The 14461-nt window shown below is 42.3% G+C and overlaps 1 protein-coding gene across 1 annotated transcript in view; it reads left to right on the forward strand.

Annotated features, from left to right (window-relative positions):
• The window catches only part of JARID2 (jumonji and AT-rich interaction domain containing 2), a 217727-nt gene that overhangs the window by 131223 nt on the left and 72043 nt on the right, over window positions 1-14461 (forward strand). The window lies entirely within an intron of this gene.

Below are 14461 nucleotides of genomic sequence, written 5' to 3' on the forward strand. Positions count from 1 at the left end.
GTAGGAGCTGAGTAGGCCACTGTAGTACAGTTGCTAGCATGCGAGCTGACTGGTCTTAAAGAATTGACATGGGTTCAGATCCTTGCCATGAGTTCTCTTTATGGTCTTGGTAAGGTTACCAGCCTTACTTTCCTAGATGTAAAAAGAGACATTTGTCTGAAAGGATTCTTTGGACAACAGACTAGAGAGAAACAAAAAGCGGATCATTTATTAAAATTTTTATATGTGTGATTATTAACACTAATATTTTTTTACAATGGCAAAGATGCCGTATCTCTTATGTTAACATTTCATTTCATTAGCCACCCTGGGTCCCTTTAGGGAGAAGGCCGGGATATAAATAAAGTTTATTATTTATTATTATTTCAATATGAAGCTACTTCCATGTCCTGATCTTATTATCTTAGATCCATTTGAAACTAATGTCTTTTTCTACAGCTTTTTCTGGGTCTTCTATAGGGTTCACTTTCATTTTTGTAGTGGTTGATTTGTTAAATGGAACATGTAGTTGCACTGTTTATTCAAATCTCTGAAGGTAATTGTCCTTGTCACTGTATAGTTTACATACAAATAATGTAATTTCATAAGAGAGAACCGTTAGTGTCATCACATTTGATTTGCTTGGAGTAGAACTAAAGGACAATAGTTTAAAAGGCATAGATAATGGGAGAGTGCTGCCTGTATAGGGGAGCTCATTATAAAGATGTTGGTTATTGTCAGTAGGGGGGCTGCTCTGAGATAATGCTGTAACAATCTTGCTCCCGTCTTCTTGAAGTCAGTAATGAAATCCTTGTTGAACTCTCGTTATGCTGCAACCTGGACCACTTCCTAAATGTGCAAAATGGTGAACTAAAATTGAGGGGGCCCAGCCGATTTCTTGCAGAAAATATGCTGTAAGTAGAGTGAGCTATGGTTTTGTCTGTGGTATCAAGTTAAGAAGGAAAATTGGCTGCCTAGGAAAAAGGGGCTTAGTGAAAAGACTACACTACAGGCCCAAAGCACATGAACTCTAAAGATTACTTGAAATGTGTAGCACAGTTTCCTGGAGGATTTTCATCTGTTTTTCTAGGTAGTTCGAGAGAAAAAGAGTAAAGAGAGTTTATTCTAGTTATGGGGAGCAAAATCCACCCATAATTATGCATATTTTAAATGTGTATGTATGTGTGTGAGAGAAATCACTGAAAGATGTCCGTAGAAACCTCTGAGAACAAAACAAGATGTTTTGCATTTTAATATTTCGTAGCAAACAAGAACAACAAAAAAGCCCTTAAAATGTTTTTAAAAAATGATGATGTAGCTGTGTATATGGTATCCTCTGATTCTGGCATCTGTCTTCTGTACATCTTTTTCTTTCTATTTCCATGTGAGTTCCATTTTTTGACTACTCTTCCTGCAGTTCTATTATGCGCTTTCCTTTCCTCGGGGTGTGTTGAGACTATCTGTTGCTGAGATAAATTACTGTTGTCAGTTTCCCTCTCCTATTGAATAATTCCTTAAGATACAAGTAAAAGCTGAAGCAAGTTAAAAGCAAGGAAAAGAGGCCCACTTTAATTAGGGGCTGTGGATTTGCCTTTGTTTCCTATAAAAAAAATTACCTGATTATGTGAACAACAGCATGGGTATTATTTAAGGCAAAGGGTGTTCAACTAACAGCCCATAGGCTTGGTGTGACTGCTAAGCAATTTTTCTCAGCAACAGTGTTTCCTCTAATGTGTGTGACGGAGCAGCCGCACACCTCCCTGCCAAGCTCTGCACAGTGCAAACCAGAAGTTTGCAGATCGGTTTGTCAGGCCTTCTGAAGACACTGGGAACTGGTGCAAGCTCTAGAGGGCCCAGTGTGGCCTCCAGGTGATGCCTGTGGTGCCGCAATCCTCCCCCCCCGTGGGTTTCAGTATCTGCAGGGGGCTGTGGAACTGTCATCATAAAGGGATTTGGCACTTTAGCCCCTAGATCACACTCTAGAGCAGTGGTTCCCAGCATTTTGTCACTTATGTACCCCTTGTTAGCCCATTTCCAGAACTTGTACCCCTCATATTAGCCCCGCAAGGCTGTCAGCCCCATAAGGCATTGTAAAACAGACCTGTCTTTCTCCGCCATTATTCAATTCTTTTTCAAGTACCCCTAAAGGTCATGGCAAGTACCCCTGGGGTGCATGTACCCCAAGTTGGGAACCGCCAGTCGAGAGAATGAAAGAGCTTGAAATGACAAAACACTGGCTATCCCTCATTTAAGGGATAAAGGGTTCAGAACTTTCTTTAAAAAATTTTTTGCCAAAAAGATATAGAAAAATAAAACACACGCATAAAGACACAGTTGCAGATTTCAGTGTATTAGACAAGGACATATAAGATTACAATATTAAATATTGCAGTTCACAGATGGATTGCCAGGAGTTTTAAAGGTATAACTAAGGACTGATCTCCAAGTGTTACAGGCCTTTTGAAACACATCATGTGTTCTTAAATAGGCTGTTAATTAATTTAATCATAACTCATGGTTCCTTCAACTAGTCAAATCTTTTTAGTATTGCTCGCCATGCAAATACTAATCTCGCTATAGTTTATAAAATTGACTCACGGATATTGCATGACTTGATGTGTTTAGCAAAATGTAATGAACACCACCAAGGGATAAATCCGCAACTACAGAATTCAGAACTTGTGACAAGTTCAGTGTATTGAGATGATGAGCAAGAGTATGTGCCTAAAATCCTCTGGAAAGCCTGGCCCCTTAATTACCAGCAGCTTTCATTCCTGAGCTTACCAAATTTGCCTTCAAATGTGCTTCCTCCTTTTGAGTATCTTTTCTCTTCTGTTTCTGTTGTACCTATATCTGTGTAGAAAATGGTGTATAGATTTGGTAATGTAAAATATACAAGAAAAACAAGATTTCTGTTCTTTATCTTCATTTTAGAAAGTTTTGCCCCCTAGTGGGCTAAAATATTCCATGCAGCTTTGAGCAAGGCTGATGGCCTCATGCCAGCAGAAATGTGCATTTAATCAAGAAGCATGCCAAACCTAGGCTATCTATGATTCTCTCACTGCTATAACTAGAGTATGCATTGGTTTTTGTTTTCTAGTAATGCCATATGTGCTATCCGTCTTGTTGCTGTGGACACTGGAACAAATCATATGCTTTGCACAGATAATGAAGCAAAGACCTTTGGGGTCTGTACTGAGTAGTAAATCAGGCTTGGGAGACGATGGAATCTTGCTCCTAATTAGATCAGCATCTAACTTCTCACTCTGAACGCCATTTGAGATGCTACAGTGCTTGCATGCAGAAGTTCCCCTGCAAATTCAGTCCCTTGATGAAAATAATAATATTGAAAAGCGTTACACCCATGATTGGCATGAGTGTAAGCTTAAGTCATGGATGCAGATTGAACTCTTAGGTCACTGAAGGTTATACATTTTTTCCATATTGCTATAACAAAAACCCAGGAGTGTTTGTTTAGGTCAGTTGCTTTTTTTTTGTGGAGATAATAATACTGGCCTGCCATACAAGATGGTTATAAGGATGACTTAGATCAGGCATGAACAGACTTGCAGGGTCTACTTTTCTTGGGGTTGTCAGCTGAACCATGATGGTGGTTGAGAGGGCAAAGCCAATTATGTCCTTTATCTCATGAGTCATGTGTAGCCATGACTGTAAGTACAAGTACAGATCTACCTCTTGAGTTACTAGAGACAAGGATAATAGCAGTTGGTCTTTTTTGCTTTTGCAAAAAAAAAGGGGGACAAGAAACCCTTGCAGATCTTATGTGCAGATCTACCAGTAAGGCCTAAACTGTCGTTTGCCCATCCCTAACTTAGATCATGAGGTGCTTTAAGCACTTAGGAAAAGCAGAGTGTAAGTACAGCTCTGAAAATGATGCTGAGACAAATGATACTGAGACATTGAACACCTTCAGTATTCTATTTGCTTTCTATACTGAGGTACCACAAATGCCATTTTTAATGTCTCTTAGGGCCCAGTCCTATCCAACTTTCCAGCGCTGATGCAACCATGCTGGGGGAGGGGGGCAGTCACACAGGCCGTCTCAAGTTAAAGGACTGTTGTTTCCTTACCTGGGGTCTGCATTGCAGCTGCGTCGGTGCTGGAAAGTTGGATAGGATTGGCCCTTAGATGTTTACAATGCCCACTCCTTCTGCAGAGCAGTTATATAGAAAACCGAAGGGTTTGGGCCAGATGGAACTGGATAGCCGTTGCTTTTAGGATAGATCAGAACATTAGTACTTGTTGCATTCTGACTTACCAGGAAGTGGAGCAGTCCTGGAGCAGAATAAGAACACAAGATGGGAATTGTAAGAAGCCCTTTTTGCCACTATATGTTTAAGCACCAAGCTCCCATTCAACCAAAAGAAGTTCCTCCTTCACAGAGGCCTACATTCTCACCCTGCTTCCTAAAATAAAATGAATTTCCCTGAAAATTCTTTTCAGTCTCGTAATCTATTCCCAGTGGAGGAGCATAAGGGGTAATGTTCAGAAAAAATCCTGCCCAGTAGGGCCTCCAATGGATGGATGAAATATTAGCAGGTGACATAATTGCCTTGCATTGATTATTTAGGTTTCTCTTAGAATGTCTATTCAAACTGCAAAGCAGGCTTGTTAAGTGATAAGGACCGGATAGCCTTGCAGATCAGAGCTAAAATTATATATGTATTTTATGCTCGTACTTACATGTTTCTATTTATCCTCTATCTGCTTTCATAGAAGGAATGAACTGAGGGTAAATGGCTCCATCAGGTGTAATGGTAGGGGCAAGTCACTCACAGTTTGATTTCCTTCATTTCCTTGTAGCATGATGTTGTCCACTAGTAAAACACCTTTCTTCTCTGGTTATCAAAGTACATTATGAGCTCTTAAACCATATTTCACCCTGTAAGGATTCAAAGGAATTGTTCTATCAAATCTTTAGATGTCAATTTCTTTAGCAGTACAGGTATGGCACTTAAAAATAGTCAGATGCAAAGACTTTCCCAAAGTTAAATTATAAGCCCCCCCCCTCTCTCTCTCTCTCTCTCTCTCTCTCACACACACACACACACACACACACACACACACACACACACACACACACACAGCTTCTTAAGTTTTAGCACAATTTTTATCATACCATGTCACAGGAAGGGAAGGATGAACTCAACCAATAACTGCTTTGATTACTGCTTTATCTCCCTCCCCTCCCTCATCTCTCTTCCTCCTTTCGTGAAGGATTCCTGAACTGCTCAATGGAATAGGGCCATTAATGAGTAACAGCCTCAGCAAGGCTACAGCTCCAACAAAAAGCTGCTTGTATGTGTGTTTTAATGAAAGGTGGTAAGTCATTTGGGCCAGCAATGGGTGAAATGGAGCACCAAATGAAATGATCAGATTTCATATCAAACCCAGCCAGCTGAGTAATATGGAAAGCCTATGTGTAACAACCAGCCAGGGGCTTGATAAACCTTTTGTTTTGGGTGTCTGTCAAGGACTGCACAAAGGAGTGTTTCAAGGACTGTATTTGGCATATCTCACCTTATGACATTAAGTGAAGCTTGCACAATTAATGATAGCTCTGGAAGATAGCAAACTGATACCTAAATCCAACCTTTCCCACCTTCGAGTCATTTAGTTTGCTTAATCCAAGCCACAACATTCCAAAAAGAAGAGAGTGGCACAGAGGAACAAGATTTGACTCAAAGCTTCTCACTATGGTTGATCTTCTTTTGGGGAGCTAGTACAACATCTTGAACTTTGAACTGCTGATATGCAATGCTGCTTTCTTCATACTTGCAAGGCAGTAGGGAAGCAGAGTGGATCTGAGCAATAGCACCATTCAGTCACAGCAGAGCGTACCAAGCCAGCCTCCATACTTCTAACCTGGCGCAAACAGCCTCTAGGTCATGAAGTGCAGCTTCCAGACAGGTTTAAGCCCCAACTCATCTCTGCTTACAAATTAACACCACACTGTCCATATGGAAAGGAGTGTGGCGGACAGAACTGCACGTTAACTTTCTGACCATGTTGCTGGGGGAAAAAATATTTTAAGTTGCTGCTGGCCTGATAAAATCTTGTGGTGGGCTGCATGTAGTCCTCGGGCCATAGTTTGGAGACCCCTGCTTTAGATGTTGTTCGCATCAGGTAGATTTATAAGTAAGGGGGAAGCCAGGTAACAAATGAGGTAAGAACGAATGTTTGCCAATTGGGGATTTCTTTTTAACTCATTGTGATTAAAGAGAAAATCCCATTAAGATGTGTAGTGATAGCTTCACAAAGTCTTTTGGCATTTAGAGGCTGAAATTGGTTGTAGCACACACTTTCATAAACTTAGAACTCATTTATTCAGGTGCATGAAATGTAAATCTCACTTAGGGTCTACCTTTACATGTACTCATGCTAAGAGAAAAAATGTAAATGGTCATGAAATTGCATTTGGGTAACTCCCCCTGTACTTAGGATCCTCTACATCTTAGACATGTTTCCTCTTCTCTTTCTTCATTTAAAACTTTCAAAACCCTACTAGTTCTGTATTGCATTTTCCCTCAGACTTTCATAGGTTCTGTGAAGAATCTCTTTTTCCTTTGGTTTCTTTCCCTCCCTCCCTCCCTCCCTCCCTTTTTGTTGTTCTGCATTTCCTATTGTGTCACTCCATTTGAGACTTTGATCTAGTGAGCAAGGTATCTTCTTAAAATATATTGCACATTGGTTAGTAATATTAGATGTTTTATATATGAAAGAGGATTGAAGCATTTTTGTTTTATGTTATATACCAGCAGTTTTCAAACTCTTGGGGAGAGTTTGAACCGCAGTAAGTCTTGGTGGGGGCGGGGGGAAGGCAGTAACGTGATCCCCAGAATCGCATTGCTAAGGGGGGCTGTAGGGACTGGGAAGCGCTCACCAGTTCCTGCAGCAGCCTTGCCGGGGTGTGGGGAGCCCTGCGCGAGCGTCTGCAGGGCTTTCCAGGTCGTCAAAAGTGAAAGTGGAGCGATTGTGCTCCACTTCTGCAAAACTGAAAGTGGAGTGCAGTCGCTCCGCTTTCACTTCTGATGAGCTGGGGAGCTCTGCAGATACTCGCGCAGGACTCTCTGTACCCCAGAATGGCTGCTGCAGGGACTGGTGAGTGCATCCTAGTCCCTGCAGCCCCATTAGCAATACGATCCTGGGGATCGCGTTACTGCCTCCTCCCTGTCTCCACCCCTTAAGGTGGCAGAGGCCAGGGCCTTCAGGCTGGGGCATCACGTCGCCCCAGTTTGAAAACCACTGTTATATACTATTCTGTATATACTTCACAGAGAGTTTGAAGCTTTGTTAGTAATCCAATTTTTTTCACTTTGACATAGGTTGAGTGTATATAGATGAGTTTATTAGAGCTGCATCACATCTCTTAAAAGGAAAACTCATCAGTGTGGGGAAAAAGTGTGAAGGCTGCATGTGGATTTTTAGATGCATATACAGTATAGATGCACAATCTCACCATCACCTGGTGCAGATGTAACATTATCAAGCTCTTAATGGTGGTTAGGTGATTGAAGCACTTCATAGTTTCCTCCATATTCCTTCTCAGTAGAGCACTCCCCCCCCCCCCCCACATCATCTCAGTTTGGTTGTTCAAACTCTTGTTTGTGCGAACTCTGGTATGATTAGCGTTTAAATTCAGAGCTAGTTATATCATCGCTAATATTAAAGGCAGGACGGAATCCTCATTCAAAAGAATGTGAAGGAGCATATGAGCCAGGAGGGCATTTTCATTTATCAAACCATACTTAAGAGATTGTGTAGCATTGATGGTTGCTCCAGGCCTGAATGTTGGAAATCCTTGGTTGACTGGCTGTGGTTTAATGTCCTGAGGGATAGGATTTTATATAGCAGTACAGTGATTATTAAACACAAAAATCACAAGCAGTAATCTGCACTTGAGTGCTGTTTTCTGAACTCTTCAAGAAACTTACTTTAAGGGTAGCTCAGAACTGTACCTAAATTTTAGTTCACCTTAGTTCTGCAATCCACCTAAATTGCATAAAGATAAATTTAAATGCAGTATTCTTAATATTTCCTGAGATTACAGAACAGATTAGCAATCACCAATGTTTTCCTTACTTACATTTTATAAATTTGTGAATTTTTCCATGCAAAATGCTTTTCAAAGTCACACATGCACAGCAGATTTGTTGGATTGTGGCCTTAATTTGGCCATATTTTGGCCAGTTATGAATCTGGAATTAGGCTTTGTAGAGAAGAGGAGTTCTCCTACCTAAAATAAAAAAACCATACTGGAAAATGTCATCATATTTTAAAAGAAAATGGAAGGAGCAATAAATGTGATTTTATTACCAGTTGAAAGTCACTGTTATGTTTTTCAAGGAAGCACTAAAATGACACTTGACTGCTAGAACATAATGTTTAACCAAAGGTCAAACAAACAAAAAAGGCACTAGAATCTTAGTCTTGGTTTCCTCTACAGCAGAGTTACTATCACAAATTAATTATAAATGTAATTTTCTAAAGTGGCAAAACATTTATGTTGGACATGTAGTGCTAAAGTGGCTATTAATAACTGTCCAGTGTAGATTGGATGATGGAATGTTAGGAATGCTTTTTGAACTTGTTTTTGTTCATGATTGTTTAGAAGCTCCTTCAGCAAGCAGTCATATGGCTAGCGTGTGCTTTCACATTGAAAAGAGAGGGCATGAACTAAGCTGAGTCATGAAAGAAAAACTCTTCAGTAATGTGTTTGTGCCTATTGTATATCTAAAAGCATTTGAACAACAACAATGTAGTAGCTTTTAATAAAAAATGTACAGTATTGTACCCATGGAGTGGTATAATACAAGAGGCGGGAAATTTTGTTGCCCAGATTGGAGGCTTTGGATTAAACATTACTAATAACTTTTGAAATAGTTTCAAAAATGTTCTTAAACCAGAATTACAACATAAATACCATGTTTTACAATTCCATGTTTCTGTTATCTGTAGAATAATCATGTGAACATTTCAGATGAATGACTGAACCTCAGCAGTTATAATAATACATCAGTTACAGATTTGTCAAAAGAATCTGTACTGCTGATGGAATAAAAATATGAGTTGGTTTTTGAGTTGCAATTTTCAATGAAGTACTTGTAGTCTGTTTTTTCTCCTTGTGTACTCCTGTATTTCCTCTATTAATTGTTTTGCCAATATGTCCTAGTGTACTTCTCTTCAGTGACTAATGACTTACATTGCTTGGTCTTGGTATATTTTTACTTAATTAACTTGCACCTTTCCCACTTGTTCTTTCCACTGATTAAAGAAGGTGAGACTTTGTGACTCATTGATCTTGTGACCACGTGTTTACAATTGGCTGTAACATAGTAGATCAATATACACTGGTAGCAGCCTCCTTACCTCCACATATCCACACTACTATTGTATTGCAAGCTGATTCTTGCTGGTTTTGCTCACTCTCTGTCTTTTAGTACCCCCCCCCCCGTAGTGAAGCTATTTTGATCATTAATTTATTACTCTTGTTGCCAGTTGTTTTGTTTTATCACAAAGGATAAATAGTTAATTATCCTATCCTGAATAGCAAACTAGTCATTTCAGGATAAGGAAATGTCTTGAATTTCCAAATTTGAGTTATGTTTAAACTTTGTAATGTCTCAAGAAATTGCTACCTAATTTGTTTAGGAAAGAGCAAGTTTACCCAAACAGAGTTTGCGGTACAAAATAACTTTTAGAAATTCTTTTTAATATAGGTGTCTTTATGTGGTTAGTTGCGTGCTGGCTACCCTTTCCCCCACCATAATTATACGTACGTAAATTAATACTAGTGTCATAGGGGACTGAAGAGCCTTATCCCACCCTATCAGAGTAAATGAACAAATGATTGCTGTTTCAAGGGACTTTCCTTTGTATTTTGTCATCATGATAGACTGAGAGTCTATAGCAGCCATTTTCAACCACTGTGCCGTGGCACACTGGTGTGCCAAGAATGGTCCCCAAGTGTGCCGTGGGAGTTTGGTGGAGGGTCATTTATTAATAGGACCATTGGGGATATGAGCCCCCCACCAACAGCTAGGTGTGCCTTGTCAATTGTCCGAAAACTGATGGTGTGCTTTGACAATTTTAGTACTTTGTCAGTGTGCCATGAGATGAAATAGGTTCAAAATCACTGGTCTATAGTATCAGCTGTGCAGAAAACACTGTGCAGAAACTCCAGTGATGAAAAACAAACATTACAGTACAGCTTTTGCATACTAACCAAAGAAAAAGGAGGGAAAGGCATCCACATTTCTGATACTAAGGAAAGCACACAGGAGCAGAGTGGTGGGCTTGTGTGCTGGTTTGAAAGTCCCCTGAAACATTTTCACCAACACTGAGAAAATAGACACAAGCTTTTACCTAACACTCACCAAAAAACTTACCAATGGTAGCAAAAAGGGGTGGGAGTGTGTACATTGTTCATGTTTTAAGGCAGGGGTATCCAAACTTTTTGGCAGGAAGACCATGACATCTCTCTGACACTGTGTTGGGGCGGGGGCAGGGGGTTAAGTTACATTTCAAATTTGAATAAATTTACATAAATGAATATATTAGAGATGGAACTTATTGCAAGACCTTCATTCATTCATATAACTCAAGGCCTATAAAAGGCCTTGTGCAAAGCAAGGCCAGCCTTTCCTTTGCATCTGCTGCTGCAGCAGACATGAAACAGATATAAAATAGCAAGCCGTAGAGGGAGCCCTCGTCCCACAGCTCACGCAAGAGGCCAAAAAGTTGGCCATCACGCTGAGAGCAGTTGCGGCAGGCCAGCACGGACACCAGCAAGTCTTCGGAGGGCCGGAGGCTCATTGGAGACCGGGGGCTTCTCACGGGCCTGATTAGGAGTCCTCGAGGGCTGCAAGTGGCCCCAGGGCTGGGGTTTGGGCACCCCTTTTTTAAGGTAATAGTTGGTGATACCAGCAGCCTTTTGGGCATGGCTAAAGTAACTACCTCATTGATGGGGGTTGTAAAAGTGACTTCACATCTTTGCGTGATGCAGATTAACCTTTCTGTGTGTCCAACTTTCTGCTCTCTCTTTGTCAGGTGTGTAGTACTCCTGTTAATTTTTGCCCAGTATAGAGATGAACAAGAGATGCAGCCATTAACTCACTACAGTCCCCTACATGTTGTTTTTGTGCTGTGGTAACTTAAACTCATTTTCATTCATTCTGTTGCAATGTGGAGAGACTTACTGGGACCCAGATGGGAAAAACCTATTAAAAGGCCCAGTGAGCTGCTACAGATATCTGGTTTCTAGTACGCTGAGACTGCAGACAGTAACCTTCATCGGAGGTTAAGCTGCCCTGAAGCAAACTGACCTTGTGACTTGTATCACTTCCTGTAGGGAGACAGGGAAAATTTACTCAAACGATAGGGATTAATGAAGGAATTAATTGAACAGGAAGTTTTTTTTATCCCTGGAGAGAGTGGATGAAATAGTCAACCGAAGCAGTATCGCTGCTATTTATCTTGAGCTGGCCTGGTTTGTATATGTTGCTCCTGGGGGAGCTGGTGAATGGCAAGGGTGTAGGTAGGATTGTTGAAGTTGAAAGCAAGCACAATTAGAGGATGGTGTTAAAAACCTCTTACATAGTCCTGACATCTTCTGGGTTGTGCTTTTTGTGATGCTGTTAACACTGGGGAAAATCTTTTTTGAGAATGGCAGACACTTGTTCGCACATCAGGGTCCTTGTATCATTGTTGGATCTTGCATGTAGATAATTAAGGCTTCAGATTTGTTGCTAGGTTGAACCAGAAGACTAGAGAATGAGGCACATCTCTAGTGCTTTGGCAGGTATAGGATTACTTTTTGCTCCTAGCTTATGTATAGCATAAACAACTGGTTTTGAACTGCTGAGAGCTAGGAATAAAGGCCAAACTAGATAAGATGACGGGGATCTGTGATTGAATCTCTTGTCTCTTTAAGTTTTAATAAATAGCAGCCACCAGATGAAGGATTCTAATCAGAACTTGACTTTGGGAGAAGGGGATTCACCCTTCTCATATTACCATTTTCTCAATAAAAATTGTCCCTCCTTCCCACGTCTGAACCAGCCCAGAGACTGGGTTTTACAGTATATTAAAAGGTAGGTTTAATCAGTTTAATCTCCCGTGCATATTCCATATGCACATGAAGCCTCCTTTCCACCTTATTCAGGTAGAGTTGTTGTACCCCTTTCTCCATCCTTTACATATGTATTCTCCATCCTTTACAGCCTGTATTTCTTATTACTGTCTTTTTGACCAGGGCATGCAGGGTTATCTTTGCAAAGTTTATGACAAAGTACCCTGGGAGTATGCTTAGATAAACCCTAAGTATGTTTATGTGCTAATTTAGAATGTTGGCACTTTAAATAGAGAAGTCTTGGGAATGTAATAAAACTACAGTGATTCTGGTTGGCAACCTTCAGTCTCGAAAGACTATATTATAAGCCTACAGCACCCGGTATTCCCAGGCAGTCTCCCATCCGAGTACTAACCAGGCCTGAGCCTGCTTAGCTTCCGAGATCAGACAAGATCGGGCATGTGCAGGGTAACGGTTGCTGCACTTTCCAGTTTCCCCTGGGGCAGGGGTCAGCAACCCGCGGCTCTGGAGCCGCATGCGGCTCTTTCAGCTGTCTGCTGTGGCTCCTCCCGTGAAAGCAGCAAAGGGGGTGACAGGAGGAACCTGTGTTGGGAGGGCAGGCTGCTTCCCTCCGCTCCCTGAGCTCACTGCCCTCCTCTCCCTTCACCCCCACCTGCCCCGCATTAGTTTCCCTTTTCAATTTTGCCCGCTCTGTAGGCTTAAGCTCCCTGTTTTTCCCTACCCCAACTCTCCAGCAGGACGCCCTCCTCCTCAGCCATTGTGAGCCCTTGCAGCCCGCCTTTCCCTGAGCAGGTCCCCACTCAGTGCAAGGAGAGGCTTTTCCTCCACAGCAGAGGAGACATCCTGTGTGTCTACTCAGTAGTAAGCCCCATTACAGCAGATGAAGCTGACTCCCAGGAAAGGGTGCCTGGGATTGCAGCCTTGGAGCCTGCTCCTATGCGTGTCTACTCAGTTGTAAGCCCAGTTACAGCAGATGAGGCTTACTCCCAGGAAAGGGTGCCTGGGATGGCAGCCTTGGAGCCTGCTCAAGGCCAAGCGTGAGGACGGGTGAGTGGGAGTCTGCGCTTGGCAGGTCTGTTAGCGAGCAAGCCCCACTGTAGTCCCTGGGCTACTCCCAGGAAGGTGTGGAGGGCTGCAGCCTCAGCCCCCTTCTGTGCAGGTCTACTCATGATTAGTTAGTGAGGCTTCCTCCCAGGAAAGCATGGAGAGGACTGCAACCTGAGAGCTCCAACCAACTTGTCTGCTCAGAAGTCCCATTGTAGTCAATGGGGCTTTCTCCCAGGATAGTGTGAAGAGGGTTGCAGCCTGAGTGAGGGCGGGCGGGCAGGCAGGCAGGGCAGAAGCTGGCCTGTGGCTGCCCCCCCCCCCGGCTTCTTCTCTTCCCCACCCCCCACCTCTGGAGTCTGTGTCCTTTTTTCCTTCCAGCAGAGTGCCTCTGGAAGGTGGGGGGAGTTCTTTAGAATCCATGTAAGATAAGCAGATGTCATAACCGCCATATGTATTGGAAGATCTAAGAACATAAGAACATAAGAACAGCCCCACTGGATCAGGCCATAGGCCCATCTAGTCCAGCTTCCTGTATCTCACAGCGGCCCACCAAATGCCCCAGGGAGCACACCAGATAACAAGAGACCTCATCCTGGTGCTCTCCCCTACATCTGGCATTCTGACTTAACCCATTCCTAAAATCAGGAGGTTGCGCATACACATCATGGCTTGTACCCCATAATGGATTTTTCCTCCAGAAACTCGTCCAATCCCCTTTTAAAGGCGTCTAGGCTAGACGCCAGCACCACATCCTGTGGCAAGGAGTTCCACAGACCGACCACACACTGAGTAAAGAAATATTTTCTTTTGTCTGTCCTAACCCGCCCAACACTCAATTTTAGTGGATGTCCCCTGGTTCTGGTATTATGTGAGAGCGTAAAGAGCATCTCCCTATCCACTCTGTCCATCCCCTGCATAATTTTGTATGTCTCAATCATGTCCCCCCTCAAGCGTCTCTTTTCTAGGCTGAAGAGGCCCAAACGCCGTAGCCTTTCCTCATAAGGAAGGTGCCCCAGCCCCGTAATCATCTTAGTCGCTCTCTTTTGCACCTTTTCCATTTCCACTATGTCTTTTTTGAGATGCGGCAACCAGAACTGGACACAATACTCCAGGTATGGCCTTACCATCGATTTGTACAACGGCATTATAATACTAACCGTTTTGTTCTCAATACCCTTTCTAATGATCCCAAGCATAGAATTGGCCTTCTTCACTGCCACCGCACATTGGGTCGACACTTTCATCGACCTGTCCACCACCACCCCAAGATCTCTCTCCTGATCTGTCACAGACAGCTCAGAACCCATCAGCCTATATGTGAAG

This window comes from Tiliqua scincoides, chromosome 4, assembly GCF_035046505.1.
Source record: "Tiliqua scincoides isolate rTilSci1 chromosome 4, rTilSci1.hap2, whole genome shotgun sequence".
Lineage (NCBI taxonomy): Eukaryota > Metazoa > Chordata > Lepidosauria > Squamata > Scincidae > Tiliqua > Tiliqua scincoides.